Source organism: Ammospiza caudacuta, chromosome 6, assembly GCF_027887145.1.
Source record: "Ammospiza caudacuta isolate bAmmCau1 chromosome 6, bAmmCau1.pri, whole genome shotgun sequence".
Classification (NCBI taxonomy): domain Eukaryota; kingdom Metazoa; phylum Chordata; class Aves; order Passeriformes; family Passerellidae; genus Ammospiza; species Ammospiza caudacuta.
This window is the reverse complement of record NC_080598.1, coordinates 56,711,718-56,720,367: the sequence shown is the minus strand read 5'-3', so window position 1 is coordinate 56,720,367 and position 8,650 is coordinate 56,711,718. Positions and strand designations below refer to the sequence as shown.

The 8,650-nt window shown below is 40.3% G+C and overlaps 1 long non-coding RNA gene across 1 annotated transcript; it reads right to left on the bottom strand.

Annotated features, from left to right (window-relative positions):
* Positions 1-2,135: 2,135 nt before the first annotated feature.
* Positions 2,136-8,373, bottom strand: LOC131559445 (uncharacterized). Its single transcript, XR_009274879.1, has 3 exons — positions 8,199-8,373; positions 4,909-4,996; positions 2,136-2,313 (listed from the first exon to the last, which is right to left on the bottom strand). It is a non-coding gene; the product is annotated as an uncharacterized LOC131559445 (long non-coding RNA).
* Positions 8,374-8,650: the final 277 nt, after the last annotated feature.

The window sequence follows — 8,650 nt, the reverse complement described above, 5'->3', positions numbered from 1 at the left end:
GCAACCAGGATGTTTTACTAAAAACAGGATGCAAACACACCTCACTAACACTGACAAAATTCCCCTGACCACATACATAGGCAAAGAGGACCAGAAAGACAAAAAGTGTCTTAGTTTATTGTTTTATTACTCCCTCAATCTATGAAACACAATTTGCTTTACAGGGCATCACTAAAAATGCACCCACCAAGGATTTCAATTTGCTTGAATAATGTAATTATCAATGTTAGCACTTCTTTTCATTGTTTTGACAGACTCAGTTCTGCTGCCATCTCATTTGAGCTTCCTCAAGCCTATGAAGGAATAAGCATTTCTCACCTGCTCTCTTTCCCCAAATTAGGTGCAAAATTTATGGAGACATATACTTTATTGAGACCTTTTTAAAATACAGAAATTATACTAAGAAATTTAGAAAATCTAAAGCCATAAGAATATAAAAAGCAAATCAGCAAAAGGAATGTTTTATATGAGGTTGTTTCCATTCAGGTCTCTTACGTGTCTTGAATCAATACAGGCACATTTTGCAATTTCATTTCTGACATGGAGCATATTCTATGGAAATAAGGCAAAGAAGGATAATCTAAAATTTCTCAGGCAGTTTTCTACCCATTTCTGGAATAGCTGTTTGAAAAAGTGGCCTGAGAACAAGCTCATTAGGATAGCTGGTGCCAAATTCTTGACTGGTACAACACAGATGCTCTACCAGCACATTCCTGCTGGCATTGGTGAAACCACAGCAGTGAGAATTCATGGAGCAGTTATATTTTCCCATCTCTTTGGATTCTTCCCTCCTTGGACCACTCTTTACCTGCTCTCCAGTTAAAGAGAGAGGAGCAACTTTGATACCAGCATTTGCAAACCAAACATTCCCCTCTCTTTTCCTCCTGCGCATTTGTAATTTATGCAATTCTTTGTAATTACATATTAAGAATCATCAACATGCACACCACTGAGCAAGGGACAGGACTCCTGTTCACTGAGAGACAGGAGGGACAGGAATTGGGTTTGTTCTGTATCACAGACCTCTGTGCTCACTGCACAGCCATCCTTCCCCCATCATCTGTCACATCAGGGCCATACAGATTTCCCTCGGCCACAAGGCCTAAGATTGTTCATATCCAGTGCCCTCAGAGCATGGGGTTTTTTTCACTTTTTTGTATAGAGACTAGTCCAGTCTGGGATGGGTTTCTCAGACCAATGAACCTTCAAGGGAAAGCACAGCTTTCACAGCGTACAAGAGAAATGGGAGGGTGAAACAAATTTTCCACTATTATACACAAAGAGTTTAAGCTGCCTTTCAGCTTATCATTTTTCAGACTCAGATAACAGTACAAAATCCATGCACTATCCCTGCAGGGGAACAGGATGTGAGGTCTCTGAGCTAACCAGCCATATAAAAATACAAGGGATCAGCTGGGAAACGAGAACTACTGGATTTACACTCAAATAAAAGGTCTGTGGGAAGAATTAGGCCCAAAGTCTGCAGCAGAGCTATGTGTAAACCCAGCCTTGTGTCTAAGCATCATCTTGCTCCCCAATCTGTTCCACAGAACAGCCCTTCACACAGTGGGCTCTTGAACAGTTAAATCAGAGATTTAACCTGGCACAAAATTACACCTGGAGGACTTATTGAATGGAGGATATTACCAATATCACATCTGTCACAGATGAAAAGCTACATATATATGGATGAGTACTGTGTAATCCATTCATTGTTTTATAGACCTGGAACTCCCCAGAGAAGAGCACAACATCTGCATCTCATCCCCAAGAGTGGAATTTTGCATTTAGATGTCTGAGCTGGCTGAATGTGTAAAAGCATAGCCAGCTCCCAGGGGACCACACTTCTGAGGAGACTCCTCTGCCTTGCTGAGTCCAACATGGGTGTGGAGAATCTTGCACTCATAAAACAGGTGACAGCAGCACCTGTCTGCAGTGCTGCACTTCTACCCACCCCTGAGACACAGCACAGAAAGATTCCAGAAGATCCCACAGAAAGATTTAGGGAAACCAAGTCCTTTCAGTTAATAGGAACAACAGACACATCAGCCCCATAGATCCAGCTGTGGTTTGCAGAACTGATGGAGCTGTGCACAAACTGCTCCCTTTTTAAGGTTAAATGGATGCAGAACTGAGCCCTGAAGTATTTACATGCACAAGGGCTCAGGGCACATGAGGTGCCCAGTGTTTCCCCCAGGACCATGCTCCATCCCAAGGCTCCAGCTGGAAACTTGCTGACACCGATGCTATTCCTTCTGGGTCTAGAGTTCACTGCTTTGCTTTGGGACATGCAAAATTGCTTCTACCTCTTCTCTGCATTTTTCCAATGGAAACAAAAGATTAGCAAATAAGAAAACAATTAAATTAATAATTTGACATTGAGCTTTAAGCAGTGTCTTACACTTTTGCACAAGAAAGAAATACAAGAGCCAGGTTGTATCTCCTGCTGCTTTAGCTGGTATATGGGCTATTATGCTGCTGGTTGGTCCTGTGTAAATAAAGGTCTCTTTCACATGCAGAAGGCTAAACAGTCAAGGTGACTCTATCCAAAGTTCCTGTCTCAACTATCACAGAAATATGCCACACAAACTCCCATAGGCAAGGACTTACCTGAAAATGAAAAATATCTACTAACATGTACAAAATAACATGCCAGAGCATCCTGTTTCCTGCTCTTTTCTAAAAACTGGATGGAGTTTGGATTCAGTTTGGTATTAAAAATACCATTCCATCTCCAGCCAAGAGCTAAGGGAGCTCTGACAGGGACTCCTGCAATCCTCAAATGACCCCACCATGCAGCTGCCTCCTCAGCTCCTAAAAGCCTCTCAGAATCCACAGTAAAATGAAAGCTAAAGCCACCATAAAGGAGTAAAACTGACTTTCTGAGGACAGATATTTTGTTTCAAATGAAAAACTTCATTTTCATAGAAGTTATTCAGAAGTGTGAGGGTGGTTGTACTTAGGTTTGGCTTTGTTTTAGTTGAGTGGGAGTTTTTAAACTTTCTGACAGCAATTAGACATTTTTCATAGAAACAGTTAAATTTATATTTTATTATTATTGATAATTTAATGGAATAATATGTCCATTATTTCAAACCAGCTTTAATTTTCCCATATAACCAGTTCTTCAGGATGTACAGTGCTTTTTTGTTTTCCCCCTATTATAATTCTATGGCCCAAAACTTCCTTGGTGTGAAGCACAGATGGCACTCAAAATAAGCAGATCCATTTAGAAATACTAGCCCAGTATTAATGCTTGCCACTTTCTACTTGCTCCTCCTGCATATTCCCAGCCAGTTTACTGTTAACAAAGGTCATGGACTCACTTCATGTTAGTACTGCTGAGGTCATTTTTATTATTCAGTTTATGATTTCAGTCTCATTCCTGCTGACTACAGACTTGATTCCTGGAGACATTTCAGGCTGAAGAGAAAGAGAGGAAATTATCTTTAAAAGACCTTCAGTCCTACCCTTTTTAATTTCCCTGGAATTCAGATGTGTGTGTTCTGCTCACACATAGGAATGAAATTCCTAAATGCAAATACATTGGTAATATGTACAATATGATCTGGCTTTCAGGAGGGTTCTTCTGTGAGAAATAATATGCAGCACATAACTGATGAGTTGGGGGGTTTTTTCCCATCATTTTTTAGGAAAAAAAAGAACTTTGAAAACCATTTAAGCCTTTAAATGTGCACACTGCTATATCTAACTAATCTACTCTAAAATGCAAGTGTGAAATAACTGATGTATGAAGGCCTGTTTTTTCCTAGCAATTTATAATATCTTAATATTTATAACAGCCTAACAAATGAAGTTTATTTTTAATTAATTTGTGTCTAATTATCAGAAGGAAAAGCTTACTATGTAACTGTAATATCTGCAGCCTACATGCAAATTTTGAAGCTCTGCTGAAGATAATGCGTCAAGGGGCTTGCTATTATTTTTTAAAGCAGCAATAGTTAGACACCATTCAATTCAAAGGTAAGTTTTACATATTTATCTTTAGCTTACAGGCATGCCTCAGATAGGATTAGGAAGGCATACTATGAAATATAAATGGGGAAAATTTAACAGAATCCAAAAATAGGAGTCCGAGATAATGTTTTTGTTAATGAATTCTGGATGGGTTCTTTTTTGCATCCATTGCAAAGCCAAGGAAGAAAGATTTCACAGTACAAAAGTTAATATGCTCAAAGATTTCCCAATATGCATTTTCAGTTCTCTCATCAGAATAACTTCTGGCTATTCAAAAAATACAGGGATAAAGAGGATAGAGGGAATGTATTAACAAAGAAGAGAAGACCAAAGCTGGTTACCTCAGTCCCAGTAATATTACCACATAATTATTACTTTATAGATTTCCCAGTAAAATTCACTTAACTAGTTTTCTGGGTTTTATAGCTAAATGAATTGCTTAATCCATTTCAGAGGAAAAACCTTATGCTGGTGAGTTTATGTTAAAGATGTCATAACCCCTTGGGTGCCGCTCGCTAACCGCCCGTTCACGACTTCTGTCCCTGGAGACCACAGCACAGACATCAAAGGCACAGCTGGATAAACCATATAGATTGGATCCCGAGCAAGAATTATCATAAACACCATGAAGCCACAAAGAATGTGGAAGGAATGATCATTTGGGCCCGGAGAGTTATTAAAATTCCTCCAGTCTGTCTGCCCACGGAGGCATGCGACATTTACCCACGGAGCGCTCACAGCCTGAAGCTCGGGGAGGGGATTTCATAACAGCCATTCCACAGCAAGGAGAGGCCAGGCCCTGCTCTGGCTTAGCTCTCACGAAATCTTGCAGTCCTAAGTGGGATTTCATGGCATGTGCAATCACACCACAATCACAGTGAGTGAATAAATCTGGCCTTTCCAAGATCTGGCAGATGGTGGAGAACTGACCTTTGATTATTCGCCCTGCCACTTTTCCCACTGATGGACTGCTTATTGCTCATGGATTTCTTTAGAGTCCTCAGGGAATTTCCCAAACCTGGGCCAAAAGAGATAGAAACATTTTTTGTGATTATTCTTACAACATAAAAGACACACTTTTCCTGGTTTCCAGTCAGCGCTAAGAGCAATTTTCTTGGAGCAAGAGCAGGGGAAGCTGTATTAATGAGAATGTTCTTAAGGATGCTTCTAAGAGTTAATAGCATGTGCAGTAAAACATTTCAGTGAGTATCTCTGTTTATCAGGGCTGACAGTAAGTTTTTAAGAAAATCATTTACATTAGCACAAAATTTAATTCTACTGAAAAATTATAATAATAGATTAAAAATCTGCTGCTTTCTATCCCTACTAATATTATCCTGGCAGCATGCAACAAGTTAAATGTTAATTTATCAAAGCTCTTTAATAAAAGGGTAAAAATCCTCTCAGCTCCATATATAAATACACTGATTAACCTTGACTTGACTAAAACCTGCTTTTCTTATTCCTAGGTGATCCCTCTATTTTATTCATCCTAACTGTGCAGGCAATGCAAGCTGAATTAAGTCTTTTCCAGTGTACAGAAACTGTAAAATACTAGTTTTCTTGGATACTAATGTATATTAATGACCAGCCCCTTCTCCCTGCACTCACACTGTGCTCCATGCAAAATGAGATACTGCTAATAAATTGATTTTCAGCCTCTTCTCTGTGGGCCTTTGGGAACTAGCCTGTGGGCTATTTCTAAGAAGTCTCATGAAAAGTGCCTAAAGAAAGCGAGGTCAAGCTGGTGCTAAACTAAGCCACATACTGGAAAATACCAAACCTTTCTTAAAGAAAATTAGATACTTTTAAAACCAGTCAGAAAAACATTTTCTTAAAGATATTTCTCAAAAAAAGACAGCAAAGAAGAATACAGGTGCCAGACACCATAATGAAACGAAACCTCTGCAAATGAAACCTCTTCTGTCAAAACAAATTATTGTATCACATAGAAAACCAGAAGAAAGCTAGATGTTACTGCTCAGGAAGGCACTCCTGAGAGTCTCCAGTATCTCCAGTTCTCTGCTCAGTAGACAAAGACCCACAGGAATGCCACGAGTGCCTGCCTGTCTGCTCCTCTCCAAGTAGGAAGGCTAATCACATGCTGCCAGCTGACTGACTATGGAAATCACTTGATTTCTGAGTTCCAAAAGGTCCACAAATATGCTTTGGAACATGCCCTGACAAAATATACAAATGTCCCAAACAGATTAAACAATAATTAATCTTAAGATGGGGACACCCACCTCTCCTAGATAAAGACACCACCCTATTTTGTTGGTCTTAGTCACTGGCTCCCAATGTTACTTATCTCACCCAAGTAGGAAGGAACTGTGAGGAAAGGGTGTATCACTGGATTGCTCAACAGGATTACCACCTCTCCCATTTCCCCTTCAGTCAATGCCTGCTCTTTTCCCTTCAAATACTTGGAAGGGAGAATGTCTTGTTTTCAGACCATTGCAGCTTCCAAGGATCATTCCTGGAACTTGAAGAAATGTGACCTCAGTCCACAAGAGAGCTTGTAAGGCAACTCAATTCCTTGCTGCTCACTAGTCTCTTCCTCTTTATTTTAACAAGGTAGTAAAACAGAAAGAATTCTGTATTTCTTCTTTTTTTTAGATATAGTTATGGCTTCTGGAATTAAAAAAAAAAAAAAACAAAGTAGATTTTTCTAGAAAAACAAGAATATTGTCTAACAGCTAAAAGGGTTTGTGAATTTGAGCCAAATTTTGGATTTTCTCAAACAATATTTTCTGGTGACACTGTCGCTTGCCAAAAGAAATCCTCTATGATCTGGCTCCTGTTTTCCAAGTCAGAGCTAGTAGCCATCGGTCAAATAATCAAATATATCTGTAGGTTAGAAAACTATTCGTTGAACCATGTGGACATGCACTGTAATATTCTTCTCAACACACAGTGGTGGAAAAGTGGTAAGACTTTTTCTTAACACAGAGATTACTATAGAACATCTGCAAAAGAGCCTGATTCTTACAAGTTTTCTATTTGACTTAAGCACCAAAAATCCGGTGTCATTTTTGACTAAGGCTTCTAAATATCTGAGGGCTTTTAAACTCCCTTTTCACTACTGATGCTATAATTGCCTATTTTTCCTCAACACCTTTAGCATGGCTGTGCACTGCCATGCTTGTATTGGTCTAGGGAATTAGGGACAACCACTTCAGAAACTGCAGCCAAGAGTTACACTTCCTAAATCCATATGTGACTGCCCAAATAAATGCTTTGCTTTCCAAAAGCCAGAAGCACCTGAACAGCTCCCAGTCATTTCCAAGGCAGCTGCTGGATGCTCAGTATTTTGGTATATCATTCCAACTACTGCAAAGCTGTAAACAAAATCTGCAAAACTTGGCCTTCAGGTGGTTATTTACAGCATTTATCTCAACTGGTAAGTGCATTAAATCCATTTGCTCTCTTCCTCTGAGACTGCATTGAAGCAGGAGAAAGCGAGTTTAAGATAATTGAAATACATAAATGATAAAAATGCCATTTGTGATAAAGAACCCTGTGTGTAAAAGATGCTGATGCTGTAGGGAGCAGCAGTGGGCTTGGCCTGCCTGGGGACATCTATTTGTATTTGTGAGGGTCAGGATGCCAGAGACCTCAACACTGCAAAAAGAAGGAAGTTAATATCACACACGCATGCAAGCTGCCTGCCACATGCCAGTACAAGCAGAATCTTCCCTGCTTGTACTCTGCCTCTCCTGCCCACCCCCAATGCCTGTTTCCCATCTGACATCCTCTCTTCCCCAGCCTGCAGCCACAGCAGCTTTGTTTCCTCCAGTGACAGTCTCCACTCAGCTCAAGCCATCTTTGCTGAGCAATGGATCCCAAGGCACTGGAGAGCAGAGAGGCTGGAGCAGCCAGGAAAACAGCTCTTGAAACTGTGGGCAGATGAATCACAGGACTCACTGCAATGCTAATAGAGGAGGGAAAGAATGTTTATACTGACCCATTTCTATATACTGCCCAGGGGCTGTTGCTGAAAACAGCTAGATAGCACAGTGGTGGAAACTGCAGTTAACTGAGTCTATTTTGGTGCTTGTTTATGCTCTGTGATTTGTTTTGAAAGATCTAATACATAAATATAAAACTATCCATCCAATCTACACAATTATGTGTTTGTTAAACTGCCCTCCTACCACCACGGTTTCATCTTGCCTTCAATCCCCCACAGAAAAGCAACCAAGAAGAAGCAAAACTACCTGGATTTCAGCAGGGCTCCCAAAGAGCCAGTGATGCAACCAGAAAGCTCCCAGAGGCCAGACTTTAGGGAATTAACCTCTTTGCAACATGCCATTTTCTTGCTGTTCTGCAGCTTTCATCTGACAGGAAGATGAGGAGCTCAGCCAGGTGATTTAGGGAAATTAAATCTCCAAGCTGCAAGACAAAGCAGAGACACCTGAACCCAAGAAAAGCAGCCTTCTTAGCTGGAGCTCAGGGATGTTTCTCAGTTTCAGCTCCATTAACATGCTGGGAGTTCCAAGCCATGGCAGCTGGCCCCTCTAAAGCTCAGCTGATGTACAAACAGAAATCAGTCGTTTATCCTTATACCAACCCTGGCACTACAGGGTCCTTCTTCAAAACCAAGGTTTTCCAACCTAATGTAGTAATAGAACACATTTGTCCCATTCCTTCTCTATTGGGGATTCCTATT